This window comes from Pleurodeles waltl, chromosome 9 (assembly GCF_031143425.1).
Source record: "Pleurodeles waltl isolate 20211129_DDA chromosome 9, aPleWal1.hap1.20221129, whole genome shotgun sequence".
NCBI classification, from domain to species: domain Eukaryota; kingdom Metazoa; phylum Chordata; class Amphibia; order Caudata; family Salamandridae; genus Pleurodeles; species Pleurodeles waltl.
In genome coordinates, this window is record NC_090448.1 from 175,425,245 (window position 1) to 175,448,510 (window position 23,266).

The window sequence follows — 23,266 nt, forward strand, 5'->3', positions numbered from 1 at the left end:
GGAAACCTACCAAACCTGTGCATTTCTGAAAACTAGAGACCTAGGGGAATCCAAGATGAGGTGACTTGTGTGGCTCGGACCAAGTTCTGTTACCCTGACTCCTTTGCAAACCTCAAAATTTGGCTAAAAAAACACATGTTCCTCACATTTCTGTGGCAGAATGTTCTGGAATCTGAGAGGAGCCAAAAATGTCCTTCCACCCAGCGTTCCCCCAAGTCTCCCGATAAAAATTATACCTCACTTGTGTGGGTAGGCCTAGCGCCCGCGACAGGAAAACGCCCCAAAGCGCAACGTGGACACATCCACATTTTTTAAAGAAAACAGAGGTGTTTTTTGCAAAGTGCCTACCTGTAGATTTTGGCCTCTAGCTCAGCCGGCCACTAATGAAACCTACCAAACCTGTGCATTTCTGAAAACTAGAGACCTATGGGAATCAAAGATGAGGTGACTTGTGTGGCTCGGACCAGGTTCTGTTACCCTGAATCCTTTGCAAACCTCAAAATTTGGCTAAAAAAACACATGTTCCTCACATTTCTGTGGCAGAAAGGTCTGGAATCTTAGAGGAGCCACAAATTTCCTTTCACCCAGCGTTCCCCCAAGTCTCCCGATAAAAATGATACCTCACTTGTGTGGTTAGGCCTAGCGCCCACAACAGGAAACGCCCCAAAGCGCATCGTGGACACATCCACATTTTTGAAAGAAAACAGAGGTGTTTTTTGCAAAGTGCCTACCTGTAAATTTTGGCCTCTAGCTCAGCCGGCACCTAGGGAAACCTACCAAACCTGTGCATTTCTGAAAACTAGAGACCTAGGGGAATCCAAGATGGGGTGACTTTTGTGGCTCGGACCAGGTTCTGTTACCCAGAATCCTTTGCAAACCTCAAAATTTGGCTAAAAAAACACATGTTCCTCACATTTCTGTGGCAGAAAGTTCTGGAATCTGAGAGGAGTCACAAATTTCCTTCCACCCAGCATTCCCCCAAGTCTCCCGATAAAAATGATACCTCACTTGTGTGGGTAGGCCTAGCGCCCGCGACAGGAAACGCCCCAAAGCGCATCGTGGACACATCAAAATTTTTTAAAGAAAACAGAGGTGTTTTTTGCAAAGTGCCTACCTGTAGATTTTGGCCTCTAGCTCAGCCGGCACCTAGGGAAACCTACCAAACCTGTGCATTTCTGAAAACTAGAGACCTAGGGGAATCCAAGATGAGGTGACTTGTGTGGCTCGGACCAGGTTCTGTTACCCTGAATCCTTTGCAAACCTCAAAATTTGGCTAAAAAAACACATGTTCCTCACATTTCTGTGGCAGAAAGTTCTGGAATCTGAGAGGAGCCACAAATTTCCTTCCACCCAGCGTTCCCCCAAGTCTCCCGATAAAAATGATACCTCACTTGTGTGGGTAGGCCTAGCGCCCGCAACAGGAAACGCCCCAAAGCGCAACGTGGACACATCCAAATTTTTGAAAGAAAACAGAGGTGTTTTTTGCAAAGTGCCTACCTGTAGATTTTGGCCTCTAGCTCAGCCGGCACCCAGGGAAACCTACCAAACCTGTGCATTTCGGAAAACTAGAGACCTAGGGGAATCCAAGATGAGGTGACTTGTGTGGCTCGGACCAGGTTCTGTTACCCAGACTCCTTTGCAAACCTCAAAATTTGGCTAAAAAAACACATGTTCCTCACATTTCTGTGGCAGAAAGTTCTGGAATCTGAGAGGAGCCACAAATTTCCTTCCACCCAGCGTTCCCCCAAGTCTCCCGATAAAAATGATACCTCACTTGTGTGGGTAGGCCTAGCGCCCGCGACAGGAAATGCCCCAAAGCGCATCGTGGACACATCCAAATTTTTGAAAGAAAACAGAGGTGTCTTTTGCAAAGTGCCTACCTGTAGATTTTGACCTCTAGCTCAGCCGGCACCTAGGGAAACCTACCAAACCTGTGCATTTCTGAAAACTAGAGACCTAGGGGAATCCAAGATGAGGTGACTTGTGTGGCTCGGACCAGGTTCTGTTACCCAGAATCCTTTGCAAACCTCAAAATTTGGCTAAAAAAACACATGTTCCTCACATTTCTGTGGCAGAAAGTTCTGGAATCTGAGAGGAGCCACAAATTTCCTTCCACCCAGCGTTCCCCCAAGTCTCCCGATAAAAATGATACCTCACTTGTGAGGGTAGGCCTAGCGCCCGCAACAGGAAACGCCCCAAAGCGCAACGTGGACACATCCAATTTTTTTAAAGAAAACAGAGGTGTTTTTTGCAAAGTGCCTACCTGTAGATTTTGACCTCTAGCTCAGCCGGCACCTAGGGAAACCTACCAAACCTGTGCATTTCTGAAAACTAGATACCTAGGGGAATCCAAGATGGGGTGACTTGTGTGGCTCGGACCAGGTTCTGTTACCCAGAATCCTTTGCAAACCTCAAAATTTGGCTAAAAAAACACATGTTCCTCTCATTTCTGTGGCAGAAAGTTCTGGAATCTGAGAGGAGCCACAAATTTCCTTCCACCCAGCATTCCCCCAAGTCTCCCGATAAAAATGATACCTCACTTGTGTGGGTAGGCCTAGCGCCGGCGACAGGAAACGCCCCAAAGCGCAACGTGGACACATCCACATTTTTTAAAGAAAACAGAGGTGTTTTTTGCAAAGTGCCTACCTGTAGATTTTGACCTCTAGCTCAGCCGGCACTTAGGGAAACCTACCAAACCTGTGCATTTCTGAAAACTAGAGACCTAGGGGAATCCAAGATGAGGTGACTTGTGTGGCTCGGACCAAGTTCTGTTACCCTGACTCCTTTGCAAACCTCAAAATTTGGCAAAAAAACCCATGTTCCTCACATTTCTGTGGCAGAATGTTCTGGAATCTGAGAGGAGCCACAAATTTCCTTTCACCCAGCGTTCCCCCAAGTCTCCCGATAAAAATGATACCTCACTTGTGTGGTTAGGCCTAGCGCCCACAACAGGAAACGCCCCAAAGCGCATCGTGGACACATCCAAATTTTTTAAAGAAAACAGAGGTGTTTTTTGCAAAGTGCCTATCTGTAAATTTTGGCCTCTAGCTCAGCCGGCACCTAGGGAAACCTACCAAACCTGTGCATTTCTGAAAACTAGAGACCTAGGGGAATCCAAGATGGGGTGACTTTTGTGGCTCGGACCAGGTTCTGTTACCCAGAATCCTTTGCAAACCTCAAAATTTGGCTAAAAAAACACATGTTCCTCACATTTCTGTGGCAGAAAGTTCTGGAATCTGAGAGGAGTCACAAATTTCCTTCCACCCAGCATTCCCCCAAGTCTCCCGATAAAAATGATACCTCACTTGTGTGGGTAGGCCTAGCGCCCGCGACAGGAAACGCCCCAAAGTGCATCATGGACACATCCAAATTTTTGAAAGAAAATAGAGGTGTTTTTTGCAAAGTGCCTACCTGTAGATTTTGGCCTCTAGCTCAGCCGGCACTTAGGGAAACCTACCAAACCTGTGCATTTCTGAAAACTAGAGACCTAGGGGAATCCAAGATGAGGTGACTTGTGTGGCTCGGACCAGGTTCTGTTACCCTGAATCCTTTGCAAACCTCAAATTTGGCTAAAAAAACACATGTTCCTCACATTTCTGGGGCAGAAAGTTCTGGAATCTGAGAGGAGCCACAAATTTCCTTCCACCCAGCGTTCCCACAAGTCTCCCGATAAAAATGATACCTCACTTGTGTTGGTAGGCCTAGCGCCCGCAACAGGAAACGCCCCAAAGCGCAACGTGGACACATCCAAATTTTTGAAAGAAAACAGAGGTGTTTTTTGCAAAGTGCCTACCTGTAGATTTTGGCCTCTAGCTCAGCCGGCACCTAGGGAAACCTACCAAACCTGTGCATTTCTGAAAACTAGAGACCTAGGGGAATCCAAGATGAGGTGACTTGTGTGGCTCGGACCAGGTTCTGTTACCCTGAATCCTTTGCAAACCTCAAAATTTGGCTAAAAAAACACATGTTCCTCACATTTCTGTGGCAAAAAGTTCTGGAATCTGAGAGGAGCCACAAATTTCCTTCCACCCAGCGTTCCCCCAATTTTCCCGATAAAAATGATACCTCACTTGTGTGGGTAGGCCTAGCGCCCGCAACAGGAAACGCCCCAAAGCGCAACGTGGACACATCCAAATTTTTGAAAGAAAACAGAGGTGTTTTTTGCAAAGTGCCTACCTGTAGATTTTGGCCTCTAGCTCAGCCGGCACCTAGGGAAACCTACCAAACCTGTGCATTTCTGAAAACTAGAGACCTAGGGGAATCCAAGATGAGGTGACTTGTGTGGCTCGGACCAAGTTCTGTTACCCTGACTCCTTTGCAAACCTCAAAATTTGGCTAAAAAAACACATGTTCCTCACATTTCTGTGGCAGAATGTTCTGGAATCTGAGAGGAGCCAAAAATGTCCTTCCACCCAGCGTTCCCCCAAGTCTCCCAATAAAAATTATACCTCACTTGTGTGGGTAGGCCTAGCGCCCGCGACAGGAAAACGCCCCAAAGCGCAACGTGTACACATTCACATTTTTTAAAGAAAACAGAGGTGTTTTTTGCAAAGTGCCTACCTGTAGATTTTGGCCTCTAGCTCAGCCGGCCACTAATGAAACCTACCAAACCTGTGCATTTCTGAAAACTAGAGACCTATGGGAATCAAAGATGAGGTGACTTGTGTGGCTCGGTCCAGGTTCTGTTACCCTGAATCCTTTGCAAACCTCAAAATTTGGCTAAAAAAACACATGTTCCTCACATTTCTGTGGCAGAAAGGTCTGGAATCTGAGAGGAGCCACAAATTTCCTTTCACCCAGCGTTCCCCCAAGTCTCCCGATAAAAATGATACCTCACTTGTGTGGTTAGGCCTAGCGCCCACAACAGGAAACGCCCCAAAGCGCATCGTGGACACATCCACATTTTTGAAAGAAAACAGAGGTGTTTTTTGCAAAGTGCCTACCTGTAAATTTTGGCCTCTAGCTCAGCCGGCACCTAGGGAAACCTACCAAACCTGTGCATTTCTGAAAACTAGAGACCTAGGGGAATCCAAGATGGGGTGACTTTTGTGGCTCGGACCAGGTTCTGTTACCCAGAATCCTTTGCAAACCTCAAAATTTGGCTAAAAAAACACATGTTCCTCACATTTCTGTGGCAGAAAGTTCTGGAATCTGAGAGGAGTCACAAATTTCCTTCCACCCAGCATTCCCCCAAGTCTCCCGATAAAAATGATACCTCACTTGTGTGGGTAGGCCTAGCGCCCGCGACAGGAAACGCCCCAAAGCGCATCGTGGACACATCAAAATTTTTGAAAGAAAACAGAGGTGTTTTTTGCAAAGTGCCTACCTGTAGATTTTGGCCTCTAGCTCAGCCGGCACCTAGGGAAACCTACCAAACCTGTGCATTTCTGAAAACTAGAGACCTAGGGGAATCCAAGATGAGGTGACTTGTGTGGCTCGGACCAGGTTCTGTTACCCTGAATCCTTTGCAAACCTCAAAATTTGGCTAAAAAAACACATGTTCCTCACATTTCTGTGGCAGAAAGTTCTGGAATCTGAGAGGAGCCACAAATTTCCTTCCACCCAGCGTTCCCCCAAGTCTCCCGATAAAAATGATACCTCACTTGTGTGGGTAGGCCTAGCGCCCGCAACAGGAAACGCCCCAAAGCGCAACGTGGACACATCCAAATTTTTGAAAGAAAACAGAGGTGTTTTTTGCAAAGTGCCTACCTGTAGATTTTGGCCTCTAGCTCAGCCGGCACCCAGGGAAACCTACCAAACCTGTGCATTTCGGAAAACTAGAGACCTAGGGGAATCCAAGATGAGGTGACTTGTGTGGCTCGGACCAGGTTCTGTTACCCAGACTCCTTTGCAAACCTCAAAATTTGGCTAAAAAAACACATGTTCCTCACATTTCTGTGGCAGAAAGTTCTGGAATCTGAGAGGAGCCACAAATTTCCTTCCACCCAGCGTTCCCCCAAGTCTCCCGATAAAAATGATACCTCACTTGTGTGGGTAGGCCTAGCGCCCGCGACAGGAAATGCCCCAAAGCGCATCGTGGACACATCCAAATTTTTGAAAGAAAACAGAGGTGTCTTTTGCAAAGTGCCTACCTGTAGATTTTGACCTCTAGCTCAGCCGGCACCTAGGGAAACCTACCAAACCTGTGCATTTCTGAAAACTAGAGACCTAGGGGAATCCAAGATGAGGTGACTTGTGTGGCTCGGACCAGGTTCTGTTACCCAGAATCCTTTGCAAACCTCAAAATTTGGCTAAAAAAACACATGTTCCTCACATTTCTGTGGCAGAAAGTTCTGGAATCTGAGAGGAGCCACAAATTTCCTTCCACCCAGCGTTCCCCCAAGTCTCCCGATAAAAATGATACCTCACTTGTGAGGGTAGGCCTAGCGCCCGCAACAGGAAACGCCCCAAAGCGCAACGTGGACACATCCAAATTTTTGAAAGAAAACAGAGGTGTTTTTTGCAAAGTGCCTACCTGTAGATTTTGACCTCTAGCTCAGCCGGCACCTAGGGAAACCTACCAAACCTGTGCATTTCTGAAAACTAGATACCTAGGGGAATCCAAGATGGGGTGACTTGTGTGGCTCGGACCAGGTTCTGTTACCCAGAATCCTTTGCAAACCTCAAAATTTGGCTAAAAAAACACATGTTCCTCTCATTTCTGTGGCAGAAAGTTCTGGAATCTGAGAGGAGCCACAAATTTCCTTCCACCCAGCATTCCCCCAAGTCTCCCGATAAAAATGATACCTCACTTGTGTGGGTAGGCCTAGCGCCGGCGACAGGAAACGCCCCAAAGTGCAACGTGGACACATCCACATTTTTTAAAGAAAACAGAGGTGTTTTTTGCAAAGTGCCTACCTGTAGATTTTGACCTCTAGCTCAGCCGGCACTTAGGGAAACCTACCAAACCTGTGCATTTCTGAAAACTAGAGACCTAGGGGAATCCAAGATGAGGTGACTTGTGTGGCTCGGACCAAGTTCTGTTACCCTGACTCCTTTGCAAACCTCAAAATTTGGCAAAAAAACCCATGTTCCTCACATTTCTGTGGCAGAATGTTCTGGAATCTGAGAGGAGCCACAAATTCCCTTTCACCCAGCGTTCCCCCAAGTCTCCCGATAAAAATGATACCTCACTTGTGTGGTTAGGCCTAGCGCCCACAACAGGAAACGCCCCAAAGCGCATCGTGGACACATCCAAATTTTTGAAAGAAAACAGAGGTGTTTTTTGCAAAGTGCCTATCTGTAAATTTTGGCCTCTAGCTCAGCCGGCACCTAGGGAAACCTACCAAACCTGTGCATTTCTGAAAACTAGAGACCTAGGGGAATCCAAGATGGGGTGACTTTTGTGGCTCGGACCAGGTTCTGTTACCCAGAATCCTTTGCAAACCTCAAAATTTGGCTAAAAAAACACATGTTCCTCACATTTCTGTGGCAGAAAGTTCTGGAATCTGAGAGGAGTCACAAATTTCCTTCCACCCAGCATTCCCCCAAGTCTCCCGATAAAAATGATACCTCACTTGTGTGGGTAGGCCTAGCGCCCGCGACAGGAAACGCCCCAAAGTGCATCATGGACACATCCAAATTTTTGAAAGAAAATAGAGGTGTTTTTTGCAAAGTGCCTACCTGTAGATTTTGGCCTCTAGCTCAGCCGGCACTTAGGGAAACCTACCAAACCTGTGCATTTCTGAAAACTAGAGACCTAGGGGAATCCAAGATGAGGTGACTTGTGTGGCTCGGACCAGGTTCTGTTACCCTGAATCCTTTGCAAACCTCAAATTTGGCTAAAAAAACACATGTTCCTCACATTTCTGGGGCAGAAAGTTCTGGAATCTGAGAGGAGCCACAAATTTCCTTCCACCCAGCGTTCCCCCAAGTCTCCCGATAAAAATGATACCTCACTTGTGTTGGTAGGCCTAGCGCCCGCAACAGGAAACGCCCCAAAGCGCAACGTGGACACATCCAAATTTTTGAAAGAAAACAGAGGTGTTTTTTGCAAAGTGCCTACCTGTAGATTTTGGCCTCTAGCTCAGCCGGCACCTAGGGAAACCTACCAAACCTGTGCATTTCTGAAAACTAGAGACCTAGGGGAATCCAAGATGAGGTGACTTGTGTGGCTCGGACCAGGTTCTGTTACCCTGAATCCTTTGCAAACCTCAAAATTTGACTAAAAAAACACATGTTCCTCACATTTCTGTGGCAGAAAGTTCTGGAATCTGAGAGGAGCCACAAATTTCCTTCCACCCAGCGTTCCCCCAAGTCTCCCGATAAAAATGATACCTCACTTGTGAGGGTAGGCCTAGCGCCCGCAACAGGAAACGCCCCAAAGCGCAACGTGGACACATCCAAATTTTTGAAAGAAAACAGAGGTGTTTTTTGCAAAGTGCCTACCTGTAGATTTTGACCTCTAGCTCAGCCGGCACCTAGGGAAACCTACCAAACCTGTGCATTTCTGAAAACTAGAGACCTAGGGGAATCCAAGATGAGGTGACTTGTGTGGCTCGGACCAGGTTCTGTTACCCTGAATCCTTTGCAAACCTCAAATTTGGCTAAAAAAACACATGTTCCTCACATTTCTGGGGCAGAAAGTTCTGGAATCTGAGAGGAGCCACAAATTTCCTTCCACCCAGCGTTCCCCCAAGTCTCCCGATAAAAATGATACCTCACTTGTGTTGGTAGGCCTAGCGCCCGCAACAGGAAACGCCCCAAAGCGCAACGTGGACACATCCAAATTTTTGAAAGAAAACAGAGGTGTTTTTTGCAAAGTGCCTACCTGTAGATTTTGGCCTCTAGCTCAGCTGGCACCTAGGGAAACCTACCAAACCTGTGCATTTCTGAAAACTAGAGACCTAGGGGAATCCAAGATGAGGTGACTTGTGTGGCTCGGACCAGGTTCTGTTACCCTGAATCCTTTGCAAACCTCAAAATTTGACTAAAAAAACACATGTTCCTCACATTTCTGTGGCAGAAAGTTCTGGAATCTGAGAGGAGCCACAAATTTCCTTCCACCCAGCGTTCCCCCAAGTCTCCCGATAAAAATGATACCTCACTTGTGAGGGTAGGCCTAGCGCCCGCAACAGGAAACGCCCCAAAGCGCAACGTGGACACATCCAAATTTTTGAAAGAAAACAGAGGTGTTTTTTGCAAAGTGCCTACCTGTAGATTTTGACCTCTAGCTCAGCCGGCACCTAGGGAAACCTACCAAACCTGTGCATTTCTGAAAACTAGAGACCTAGGGGAATCCAAGATGGGGTGACTTGTGTGGCTCGGACCAGGTTCTGTTACCCAGAATCCTTTGCAAACCTCAAAATTTGGCTAAAAAAACACATGTTCCTCACATTTCTGTGGCAGAAAGTTCTGGAATCTGAGAGGAGCCACAAATTTCCTTCCACCCAGCATTCCCCCAAGTCTCCCGATAAAAATGATACCTCACTTGTGTGGGTAGGCCTAGCGCCGGCGACAGGAAACGCCCCAAAGCGCAACGTGGACACATCCAAATTTTTTAAAGAAAACAGAGGTGTTTTTTGCAAAGTGCCTACCTGTAGATTTTGGCCTCTAGCTCAGCCGGCACCTAGGGAAACCTACCAAACCTGTGCATTTCTGAAAACTAGAGACCTAGGGGAATCCAAGATGAGGTGACTTGTGTGGCTCGGACCAAGTTCTGTTACCCTGACTCCTTTGCAAACCTCAAAATTTGGCTAAAAAAACACATGTTCCTCACATTTCTGTGGCAGAAAGTTCTTTAATCTGAGAGGAGTCACAAATTTCCTTCCACCCAGCATTCCCCCAAGTCTCCCGATAAAAATAATACCTCACTTGTGTGGGTAGGCCTAGCGCCCGCGACAGGAAACGCCCCAAAGCGCATCGTGGACACATCCAAATTTTTGAAAGAAAACAGAGGTGTTTTTTGCAAAGTGCCTACCTGTAGATTTTGGCCTCTAGCTCAGCCGGCACCTAGGGAAACCTACCAAACCTGTGCATTTCTGAAAACTAGAGACCTAGGGGAATCCAAGATGAGGTGACTTGTGTGGCTCGGACCAGGTTCTGTTACCCTGAATCCTTTGCAAACCTCAAAATTTGGCTAAAAAAACACATGTTCCTCACATTTCTGTGGCAGAAAGTTCTGGAATCTGAGAGGAGCCACAAATTTCCTTCCACCCAGCGTTCCCCCAAGTCTCCCGATAAAAATGATACCTCACTTGTGTTGGTAGGCCTAGCGCCCGCAACAGGAAACGCCCCAAAGCGCAACGTGGACACATCCAAATTTTTGAAAGAAAACAGAGGTGTTTTTTGCAAAGTGCCTACCTGTAGATTTTGGCCTCTAGCTCAGCCGGCACCTAGGGAAACCTACCAAACCTGTGCATTTCTGAAAACTAGAGACCTAGGGGAATCCAAGATGAGGTGACTTGTGTGGCTCGGACCAAGTTCTGTTACCCTGACTCCTTTGCAAACCTCAAAATTTGGCTAAAAAAACACATGTTCCTCACATTTCTGTGGCAGAAAGTTCTGGAATCTGAGAGGAGCCACAAATTTCCTTCCACCCAGCGTTCCCCCAAGTCTCCCGATAAAAATGATACCTCACTTGTGTGGGTAGGCCTAGCGCCCGCGACAGGAAATGCCCCAAAGCGCATCGTGGACACATCCAAATTTTTGAAAGAAAACAGAGGTGTTTTTTGCAAAGTGCCTACCTGTAGATTTTGACCTCTAGCTCAGCCGGCACCTAGGGAAACCTACAAAACCTGTGCATTTCTGAAAACTAGAGACCTAGGGGAATCCAAGATGAGGTGACTTGTGTGGCTCGGACCAGGTTCTGTTACCCTGAATCCTTTGCAAACCTCAAAATTTGGCTAAAAAAACACATGTTCCTCACATTTCTGTGGCAGAAAGTTCTGGAATCTGAGAGGAGCCACAAATTTCCTTCCACCCAGCGTTCCCCCAAGTCTCCCGATAAAAATGATACCTCACTTGTGTGGGTAGGCCTAGCGCCCGCGACAGGAAATGCCCCAAAGCGCATCGTGGAAACATCCAAATTTTTGAAAGAAAACAGAGGTGTTTTTTGCAAAGTGCCTTCCTGTAGATTTTGACCTCTAGCTCAGCCGGCACCTAGGGAAACCTACCAAACCTGTGCATTTCTGAAAACTAGAGACCTAGGGGAATCCAAGATGAGGTGACTTGTGTGGCTCGGACCAGGTTCTGTTACCCTGAATCCTTTGCAAACCTCAAAATTTGGCTAAAAAAACACATGTTCCTCACATTTCTGTGGCAGAAAGTTCTGGAATCTGAGAGGAGCCACAAATTTCCTTCCACCCAGCGTTCCCCCAAGTCTCCCGATAAAAATGATACCTCACTTGTGAGGGTAGGCCTAGCGCCCGCAACAGGAAACGCCCCAAAGCGCAACGTGGACACATCCAAATTTTTGAAAGAAAACAGAGGTGTTTTTTGCAAAGTGCCTACCTGTAGATTTTGACCTCTAGCTCAGCCGGCACCTAGGGAAACCTACCAAACCTGTGCATTTCTGAAAACTAGAGACCTAGGGGAATCCAAGATGGGGTGACTTGTGTGGCTCGGACCAGGTTCTGTTACCCAGAATCCTTTGCAAACCTCAAAATTTGGCTAAAAAAACACATGTTCCTCACATTTCTGTGGCAGAAAGTTCTGGAATCTGAGAGGAGCCACAAATTTCCTTCCACCCAGCATTCCCCCAAGTCTCCCGATAAAAATGATACCTCACTTGTGTGGGTAGGCCTAGCGCCGGCGACATGAAACGCCCCAAAGCGCAACGTGGACACATCCAAATTTTTTAAAGAAAACAGAGGTGTTTTTTGCAAAGTGCCTACCTGTAGATTTTGGCCTCTAGCTCAGCCGGCACCTAGGGAAACCTACCAAACCTGTGCATTTCTGAAAACTAGAGACCTAGGGGAATCCAAGATGAGGTGACTTGTGTGGCTCGGACCAAGTTCTGTTACCCTGACTCCTTTGCAAACCTCAAAATTTGGCTAAAAAAACACATGTTCCTCACATTTCTGTGGCAGAAAGTTCTTTAATCTGAGAGGAGTCACAAATTTCCTTCCACCCAGCATTCCCCCAAGTCTCCCGATAAAAATGATACCTCACTTGTGTGGGTAGGCCTAGCGCCCGCGACAGGAAACGCCCGAAAGCGCATCGTGGACACATCCAAATTTTTGAAAGAAAACAGAGGTGTTTTTTGCAAAGTGCCTACCTGTAGATTTTGGCCTCTAGCTCAGCCGGCACCTAGGGAAACCTACCAAACCTGTGCATTTCTGAAAACTAGAGACCTAGGGGAATCCAAGATGAGGTGACTTGTGTGGCTCGGACCAGGTTCTGTTACCCTGAATCCTTTGCAAACCTCAAAATTTGGCTAAAAAAACACATGTTCCTCACATTTCTGTGGCAGAAAGTTCTGGAATCTGAGAGGAGCCACAAATTTCCTTCCACCCAGCGTTCCCCCAAGTCTCCCGATAAAAATGATACCTCACTTGTGTTGGTAGGCCTAGCGCCCGCAACAGGAAACGCCCCAAAGCGCAACGTGGACACATCCAAATTTTTGAAAGAAAACAGAGGTGTTTTTTGCAAAGTGCCTACCTGTAGATTTTGGCCTCTAGCTCAGCCGGCACCTAGGGAAACCTACCAAACCTGTGCATTTCTGAAAACTAGAGACCTAGGGGAATCCAAGATGAGGTGACTTGTGTGGCTCGGACCAAGTTCTGTTACCCTGACTCCTTTGCAAACCTCAAAATTTGGCTAAAAAAACACATGTTCCTCACATTTCTGTGGCAGAAAGTTCTGGAATCTGAGAGGAGCCACAAATTTCCTTCCACCCAGCGTTCCCCCAAGTCTCCCGATAAAAATGATACCTCACTTGTGTGGGTAGGCCTAGCGCCCACGACAGGAAATGCCCCAAAGCGCATCGTGGACACATCCAAATTTTTGAAAGAAAACAGAGGTGTTTTTTGCAAAGTGCCTACCTGTAGATTTTGACCTCTAGCTCAGCCGGCACCTAGGGAAACCTACAAAACCTGTGCATTTCTGAAAACTAGAGACCTAGGGGAATCCAAGATGAGGTGACTTGTGTGGCTCGGACCAGGTTCTGTTACCCTGAATCCTTTGCAAACCTCAAAATTTGGCTAAAAAAACACATGTTCCTCACATTTCTGTGGCAGAAAGTTCTGGAATCTGAGAGGAGCCACAAATTTCCTTCCACCCAGCGTTCCCCCAAGTCTCCCGATAAAAATGATGCCTCACTTGTGAGGGTAGGCCTAGCGCCCGCAACAGGAAATGCCCCAAAGCGCAACGTGGACACATCCAAATTTTTGAAAGAAAACAGAGATGTTTTTTGCAAAGTGCCTACCTGTAGATTTTGACCTCTAGCTCAGCCGGCACCTAGGGAAACCTACCAAACCTGTGCATTTCTGAAAACTAGAGACCTAGGGGAATCCAAGATGGGGTGACTTGTGTGGCTCGGACCAGGTTCTGTTACCCAGAATCCTTTGCAAACCTCAAAATTTGGCTAAAAAAACACATGTTCCTCACATTTCTGTGGCAGAAAGTTCTGGAATCTGAGAGGAGCCACAAATTTCCTTCCACCCAGCATTCCCCCAAGTCTCCCGATAAAAATGATACCTCACTTGTGTGGGTAGGCCTAGCGCCGGCGACAGGAAACGCCCCAAAGCGCAACGTGGACACATCCACATTTTTTCAAGAAAACAGAGGTGTTTTTTGCAAAGTGCCTACCTGTAGATTTTGACCTCTAGCTCAGCCGGCACCTAGGGAAACCTACCAAACCTGTGCATTTCTGAAAACTAGAGACATAGGGGAATCCAAGATGGGGTGACTTGTGTGGCTCGGACCAGGTTCTGTTACCCAGAATCCTTTGCAAACCTCAAAATTTGGCTAAAAAAACACATGTTCCTCACATTTCTGTGGCAGAAAGTTCTGGAATCTGAGAGGAGCCACAAATTTCCTTCCACCCAGCATTCCCCCAAGTCTCCCGATAAAAATGATACCTCACTTGTGTGGGTAGGCCTAGCGCCGGCGACAGGAAACGCCCCAAAGCGCAACGTGGACACATCCACATTTTTTAATGAAAACAGAGGTGTTTTTTGCAAAGTGCCTACCTGTAGATTTTGACCTCTAGCTCAGCCGGCACCTAGGGAAACCTACCAAACCTGTGCATTTCTGAAAACTAGAGACCTAGGGGAATCCAAGATGAGGTGACTTGTGTGGCTCGGACCAGGTTCTGTTACCCAGAATCCTTTGCAAACCTCAAAATTTGGCTAAAAAAACACATGTTCCTCACATTTCTGTGGCAGAAAGTTCTGGAATCTGAGAGGAGCCACAAATTTCCTTCCACCCAGCATTCCCCCAAGTCTCCCGATAAAAATGATACCTCACTTGTGTGGGTAGGCCTAGCGCCGGCGACAGGAAACACCCCAAAGTGCAACGTGGACACATCCACATTTTTTAAAGAAAACAGAGGTGTTTTTTGCAAAGTGCCTACCTGTAGATTTTGACCTCTAGCTCAGCCGGCACCTAGGGAAACCTACCAAACCTGTGCATTTCTGAAAACTAGAGACCTAGGGGAATCCAAGATGAGGTGACTTGTGTGGCTCGGACCAAGTTCTGTTACCCTGACTCCTTAGCAAACCTCAAAATTTGGCTAAAAAAACACATGTTCCTCACATTTCTGTGGCAGAATGTTCTGGAATCTGAGAGGAGCCACAAATTTCCTTCCACCCAGCGTTCCCCCAAGTCTCCCGATAAAAATGATACCTCACTTGTGTGGGTAGGCCTAGCGCCCGCAACAGGAAACGCCCCAAAGCACAACGTGGACACATCCACATTTTTGAAAGAAAACAGAGGTGTTTTTTGCAAAGTGCCTACCTGTAGATTTTGACCTCTAGCTCAGCCGGCACCTAGGGAAACCTACCAAACCTGTGCATTTCTGAAAACTAGAGACCTAGGGGAATCCAAGATGGGGTGACTTGTGTGGCTCGGACCAGGTTCTGTTACCCAGAATTCTTTGCAAACCTCAAAATTTGGCTAAAAAAACACATGTTCCTCACATTTCTGTGGCAGAATGTTCTGGAATCTGAGAGGAGCCACAAATTTCCTTCCACCCAGCGTTCCCCCAAGTCTCCCGATAAAAATGATACCTCACTTGTGTGGGTAGGCCTAGCGCCGGCGACAGGAAACGCCCCAAAACGCAACGTGGACACATCCAAATTTTTTAAAGAAAACAGAGGTGTTTTTTGCAAAGTGCCTACCTGTAGATTTTGGCCTCTAGCTCAGCCGGCACCTAGGGAAACCTACCAAACCTGTGCATTTCTGAAAACTAGAGACCTAGGGGAATCCAAGATGAGGTGACTTGTGTGGCTCGGACCAAGTTCTGTTACCCTGACTCCTTTGCAAACCTCAAAATTTGGCTAAAAAAACACATGTTCCTCACATTTCTGTGGCAGAAAGTTCTGGAATCTGAGAGGAGCCACAAATTTCCTTCCACCCAGCGTTCCCCCAAGTCTCCCGATAAAAATGATACCTCACTTGTGTGGGTAGGCCTAGCGCCGGCGACAGGAAACGCCCCAAAACGCAACGTGGACACATCCAAATTTTTTAAAGAAAACAGAGGTGTTTTTTGCAAAGTGCCTACCTGTAGATTTTGGCCTCTAGCTCAGCCGGCACCTAGGGAAACCTACCAAACCTGTGCATTTCTGAAAACTAGAGACCTATGGGAATCCAAGATGAGGTGACTTGTGTGGCTCGGACCAGGTTCTGTTACCCTGAATCCTTTGCAAACGTCAAAATTTGGCAAAAAAAACACATGTTCCTCTCATTTCTGTGCAGAAAGCTCTGGAATCTGAGAGGAGCCACAAATTTCCTTTCACCCAGCGTTCCCCCAAGTCTCCCGATAAAAATGATACCTCACTTGTGTGGTTAGGCCTAGCGCCCACAACAGGAAACTCCCCAAAGCGCATCTTGGACACATCCAAATTTTTGAAAGAAAACAGAGGTGTTTTTTGCAAAGTGCCTATCTGTAAATTTTGGCCTCTAGCTCAGCCGGCACCCAGGGAAACCTACCAAACCTGTGCATTTCTGAAAACTAGAGACCTAGGGGAATCCAAGATGGGGTGACTTTTGTGGCTCGGACCAGGTTCTGTTACCCAGAATCCTTTGCAAAACTCAAAATTTGGCTAAAAAAATACATGTTCCTCACAATTCTGTGGCAGAAAGTTCTGGAATCTGAGAGGAGTCACAAATTTCCTTCCACCCAGCATTCCCCCAAGTCTCCCGATAAAAATGATACCTCACTTGTGTGGGTAGGCCTAGCGCCCGCGACAGGAAACGCCCCAAAGCGCATCGTGGACACATCCAAATTTTTGAAAGAAAATAGAGGTGTTTTTTGCAAAGTGCCTACCTGCAGATTTTGGCCTCTAGCTCAGCCGGCACCTAGGGAAACCTACCAAACCTGTGCATTTCTGAAAACTAGAGACCTAGGGGAATCCAAGATGAGGTGACTTGTGTGGCTCGGACCAGGTTCTGTTACCCTGAATCCTTTGCAAACCTCAAAATTTGGCTAAAAAAACACATGTTCCTCACATTTCTGTGGCAGAAAGTTCTGGAATCTGAGAGGAGCCACAAATTTCCTTCCACCCAGCGTTCCCCCAAGTCTCCCGATAAAAATGATACCTCACTTGTGTGGGTAGGCCTAGCGTCCGGGACAGGAAACGCCCCAAAGCGCAACGTGGACACATCCACATTTTTTAAAGAAAACAGAGGTGTTTTTTGCAAAGTGCCTACCTGTAGATTTTGGCCTCTAGCTCAGCCGGCACCTCGGGAAACCTACCAAACCTGTGCATTTCTGAAAACTAGAGACCTAGGGGAATCCAAGATGAGGTGACTTGTGTGGCTCGGACCAGGTTCTGTTACCCTGAATCCTTTGCAAACCTCAAATTTGGCTAAAAAAACACATGTTCCTCACATTTCTGTGGCAGAAATTTCTGGAATCTGAGAGGAGCCACAAATTTCCTTCCACCCAGCGTTCCCCCAAGTCTCCCGATAAAAATGATACCTCACTTGTGTTGGTAGGCCTAGCGCCCGCAACAGGAAACGCCCCAAAGCGCAACGTGGACACATCCAAATTTTTTAAAGAAAACAGAGGTGTTTTTTGCAAAGTGCCTACCTGTAGATTTTGACCTCTAGCTCAGCCGGCACCTAGGGAAACCTACCAAACCTGTGCATTTCTGAAAACTAGAGACCTAGGGGAATCCAAGATGGGGTGACTTGTGTGGCTCGGACCAGGTTCTGTTACCCAGAATCCTTTGCAAACCTCAAAATTTGGCTAAAAAAACACATGTTCCTCACATTTCTGTGGCAGAAAGTTCTGGAATCTGAGAGGAGCCACAAATTTCCTTCCACCCAGCATTCCCCCAAGTCTCCCGATAAAAATGATACCTCACTTGTGTGGGTAGGCCTAGCGCCCGCAACAGGAAACGCCCCAAAGCGCAACGTGGACACATCCAAATTTTTTAAAGAAAACAGAGGTGTTTTTTGCAAAGTGCCTACCTGTAGATTTTGGCCACTAGCTCAGCCGGCACCTAGGGAAACCTACCAAACCTGTGCATTTCTGAAAACTAGAGACCTAGGGGAATCCAAGATGAGGTGACTTGTGTGGCTCGGACCAAGTTCTGTTACCCTGACTCCTTAGCAAACCTCAAAATTTGGCTAAAAAAACACATGTTCCTCACATTTCTGTGGCAGAATGTTCTGGAATCTGAGAGGAGCCACAAATTTCCTTCCACCCAGCGTTCCCCCAAGTCTCCCGATAAAAATGATACCTCACTTGTGTGGGTAGGCCTAGCGCCCGCAACAGGAAACGCCCCAAAGCACAACGTGGACACATCCACATTTTTGAAAGAAAACAGAGGTGTTTTTTGCAAAGTGCCTACCTGTAGATTTTGACCTCTAGCTCAGCCGGCACCTAGGGAAACCTACCAAACCTGTGCATTTCTGAAAACTAGAGACCTAGGGGAATCCAAGATGGGGTGACTTGTGTGGCTCGGACCAGGTTCTGTTACCCAGAATTCTTTGCAAACCTCAAAATTTGGCTAAAAAAACACATGTTCCTCACATTTCTGTGGCAGAATGTTCTGGAATCTGAGAGGAGCCACAAATTTCCTTCCACCCAGCGTTCCCCCAAGTCTCCCGATAAAAATGATACCTCACTTGTGTGGGTAGGCCTAGCGCCGGCGACAGGAAACGCCCCAAAACGCAACGTGGACACATCCAAATTTTTTAAAGAAAACAGAGGTGTTTTTTGCAAAGTGCCTACCTGTAGATTTTGGCCTCTAGCTCAGCCGGCACCTAGGGAAACCTACCAAACCTGTGCATTTCTGAAAACTAGAGACCTAGGGGAATCCAAGATGAGGTGACTTGTGTGGCTCGGACCAAGTTCTGTTACCCTGACTCCTTTGCAAACCTCAAAATTTGGCTAAAAAAACACATGTTCCTCACATTTCTGTGGCAGAAAGTTCTGGAATCTGAGAGGAGCCACAAATTTCCTTCCACCCAGCGTTCCCCCAAGTCTCCCGATAAAAATGATACCTCACTTGTGTGGGTAGGCCTAGCGCCGGCGACAGGAAACGCCCCAAAACGCAACGTGGACACATCCAAATTTTTTAAAGAAAACAGAGGTGTTTTTTGCAAAGTGCCTACCTGTAGATTTTGGCCTCTAGCTCAGCCGGCACCTAGGGAAACCTACCAAACCTGTGCATTTCTGAAAACTAGAGACCTATGGGAATCCAAGATGAGGTGACTTGTGTGGCTCGGACCAGGTTCTGTTACCCTGAATCCTTTGCAAACGTCAAAATTTGGCAAAAAAAACACATGTTCCTCTCATTTCTGTGCAGAAAGCTCTGGAATCTGAGAGGAGCCACAAATTTCCTTTCACCCAGCGTTCCCCCAAGTCTCCCGATAAAAATGATACCTCACTTGTGTGGTTAGGCCTAGCGCCCACAACAGGAAACTCCCCAAAGCGCATCTTGGACACATCCAAATTTTTGAAAGAAAACAGAGGTGTTTTTTGCAAAGTGCCTATCTGTAAATTTTGGCCTCTAGCTCAGCCGGCACCCAGGGAAACCTACCAAACCTGTGCATTTCTGAAAACTAGAGACCTAGGGGAATCCAAGATGGGGTGACTTTTGTGGCTCGGACCAGGTTCTGTTACCCAGAATCCTTTGCAAAACTCAAAATTTGGCTAAAAAAATATATGTTCCTCACAATTCTGTGGCAGAAAGTTCTGGAATCTGAGAGGAGTCACAAATTTCCTTCCACCCAGCATTCCCCCAAGTCTCCCGATAAAAATGATACCTCACTTGTGTGGGTAGGCCTAGCGCCCGCGACAGGAAACGCCCCAAAGCGCATCGTGGACACATCCAAATTTTTGAAAGAAAATAGAGGTGTTTTTTGCAAAGTGCCTACCTGCAGATTTTGGCCTCTAGCTCAGCCGGCACCTAGGGAAACCTACCAAACCTGTGCATTTCTGAAAACTAGAGACCTAGGGGAATCCAAGATGAGGTGACTTGTGTGGCTCGGACCAGGTTCTGTTACCCTGAATCCTTTGCAAACCTCAAAATTTGGCTAAAAAAACACATGTTCCTCACATTTCTGTGGCAGAAAGTTCTGGAATCTGAGAGGAGCCACAAATTTCCTTCCACCCAGCGTTCCCCCAAGTCTCCCGATAAAAATGATACCTCACTTGTGTGGGTAGGCCTAGCGTCCGGGACAGGAAACGCCCCAAAGCGCAACGTGGACACATCCAAATTTTTTAAAGAAAACAGAGGTGTTTTTTGCAAAGTGCCTACCTGTAGATTTTGGCCTCTAGCTCAGCCGGCACCTCGGGAAACCTACCAAACCTGTGCATTTCTGAAAACTAGAGACCTAGGGGAATCCAAGATGAGGTGACTTGTGTGGCTTGGACCAGGTTCTGTTACCCTGAATCCTTTGCAAACCTCAAATTTGGCTAAAAAAACACATGTTCCTCACATTTCTGTGGCAGAAATTTCTGGAATCTGAGAGGAGCCACAAATTTCCTTCCACCCAGCGTTCCCCCAAGTCTCCCGATAAAAATGATACCTCACTTGTGTTGGTAGGCCTAGCGCCCGCAACAGGAAACGCCCCAAAGCGCAACGTGGACACATCCAAATTTTTTAAAGAAAACAGAGGTGTTTTTTGCAAAGTGCCTACCTGTAGATTTTGACCTCTAGCTCAGCCGGCACCTAGGGAAACCTACCAAACCTGTGCATTTCTGAAAACTAGAGACCTAGGGGAATCCAAGATGGGGTGACTTGTGTGGCTCGGACCAGGTTCTGTTACCCAGAATCCTTTGCAAACCTCAAAATTTGGCTAAAAAAACACATGTTCCTCACATTTCTGTGGCAGAAAGTTCTGGAATCTGAGAGGAGCCACAAATTTCCTTCCACCCAGCATTCCCCCAAGTCTCCCGATAAAAATGATACCTCACTTGTGTGGGTAGGCCTAGCGCCCGCAACAGGAAACGCCCCAAAGCGCAACGTGGACACATCCAAATTTTTTAAAGAAAACAGAGGTGTTTTTTGCAAAGTGCCTACCTGTAGATTTTGGCCACTAGCTCAGCCGGCACCTAGGGAAACCTACCAAACCTGTGCATTTCTGAAAACTAGAGACCTAGGGGAATCCAAGATGAGGTGACTTGTGTGGCTCGAACCAAGTTCTGTTACCCTGACTCCTTTGCAAACCTCAAAATTTGGCTAAAAAAACACATGTTCCTCACATTTCTGTGGCAGAAAGTTCTGGAATCTGAGAGGAGCCACAAATTTCCTTCCACCCAGCGTTCCCCCAAGTCTCCCGATAAAAATGATACCTCACTTGTGTGGGTAGGCCTAGCGCCCGCGACAGGAAACGCCCCAAAGCGCATCGTGGACACATCCAAATTTTTGAAAGAAAACAGAGGTGTTTTTTGCAAAGTGACTACCTGTAGATTTTGGCCTCTAGCTCAGCCGGCACCTAGGGAAACCTACCAAACCTGTGCATTTCTGAAAACTAGAGACCTAGGGGAATCCAAGATGAGGTGACTTGTGTGGCTCGGACCAGGTTCTGTTACCCTGAATCGTTTGCAAACCTCAAAATTTGGCTAAAAAAACACATGTTCCTCACATTTCTGTGGCAGAAAGTTCTGGAATCTGAGAGGAGCCACAAATTTCCTTCCACCCAGCGTTCCCCCAAGTCTCCCGATAAAAATGATACCTCACTTGTGTGGGTAGGCCTAGCGCCCGCAACAGGAAACGCCCCAAAGCGCAACGTGGACACATCCAAATTTTTGAAAGAAAACAGAGGTGTTTTTTGCAAAGTGCCTACCTGTAGATTTTGACCTCTAGCTCAGCCGGCACCTAGGGAAACCTACCAAACCTGTGCATTTCTGAAAACTAGAGACCTAGGGGAATCCAAGATGGGGTGACTTGTGTGGCTCGGACCAGGTTCTGTTACCCAGAATCCTTTGCAAACCTCAAAATTTGGCTAAAAAAACACATGTTCCTCTCATTTCTGTGGCAGAAAGTTCTGGAATCTGAGAGGAGCCACAAATTTCCTTCCACCCAGCATTCCCCCAAGTCTCCCGATAAAAATGATACCTCACTTGTGTGGGTAGGCCTAGCGCCGGCGACAGGAAACGCCCCAAAGCGCAACGTGGACACATCCACATTTTTTAAAGAAAACAGAGGTGTTTTTTGCAAAGTGCCTACCTGTAGATTTTGACCTCTAGCTCAGCCGGCACTTAGGGAAACCTACCAAACCTGTGCATTTCTGAAAACTAGAGACCTAGGGGAATCCAAGATGAGGTGACTTGTGTGGCTCGGACCAAGTTCTGTTACCCTGACTCCTTTGCAAACCTCAAAATTTGGCAAAAAAACCCATGTTCCTCACATTTCTGTGGCAGAATGTTCTGGAATCTGAGAGGAGCCACAAATTTCCTTTCACCCAGCGTTCCCCCAAGTCTCCCGATAAAAATGATACCTCACTTGTGTGGTTAGGCCTAGCGCCCACAACAGGAAACGCCCCAAAGCGCATCGTGGACACATCCAAATTTTTTAAAGAAAACAGAGGTGTTTTTTGCAAAGTGCCTATCTGTAAATTTTGGCCTCTAGCTCAGCCGGCACCTAGGGAAACCTACCAAACCTGTGCATTTCTGAAAACTAGAGACCTAGGGGAATCCAAGATGGGGTGACTTTTGTGGCTCGGACCAGGTTCTGTTACCCAGAATCCTTTGCAAACCTCAAAATTTGGCTAAAAAAACACATGTTCCTCACATTTCTGTGGCAGAAAGTTCTGGAATCTGAGAGGAGTCACAAATTTCCTTCCACCCAGCATTCCCCCAAGTCTCCCGATAAAAATGATACCTCACTTGTGTGGGTAGGCCTAGCGCCCGCGACAGGAAACGCCCCAAAGTGCATCATGGACACATCCAAATTTTTGAAAGAAAATAGAGGTGTTTTTTGCAAAGTGCCTACCTGTAGATTTTGGCCTCTAGCTCAGCCGGCACTTAGGGAAACCTACCAAACCTGTGCATTTCTGAAAACTAGAGACCTAGGGGAATCCAAGATGAGGTGACTTGTGTGGCTCGGACCAGGTTCTGTTACCCTGAATCCTTTGCAAACCTCAAATTTGGCTAAAAAAACACATGTTCCTCACATTTCTGGGGCAGAAAGTTCTGGAATCTGAGAGGAGCCACAAATTTCCTTCCACCCAGCGTTCCCCCAAGTCTCCCGATAAAAATGATACCTCACTTGTGTTGGTAGGCCTAGCGCCCGCAACAGGAAACGCCCCAAAGCGCAACGTGGACACATCCAAATTTTTGAAAGAAAACAGAGGTGTTTTTTGCAAAGTGCCTACCTGTAGATTTTGGCCTCTAGCTCAGCCGGCACCTAGGGAAACCTACCAAACCTGTGCATTTCTGAAAACTAGAGACCTAGGGGAATCCAAGATGAGGTGACTTGTGTGGCTCGGACCAAGTTCTGTTACCCTGACTCCTTTGCAAACCTCAAAATTTGGCTAAAAAAACACATGTTCCTCACATTTCTGTGGCAGAAAGTTCTGGAATCTGAGAGGAGCCACAAATTTCCTTCCACCCAGCGTTCCCCCAAGTCTCCCGATAAAAATGATACCTCACTTGTGTGGGTAGGAGTAGCGCCCGCGACAGGAAACGCCCCAAAGCGCATCGTGG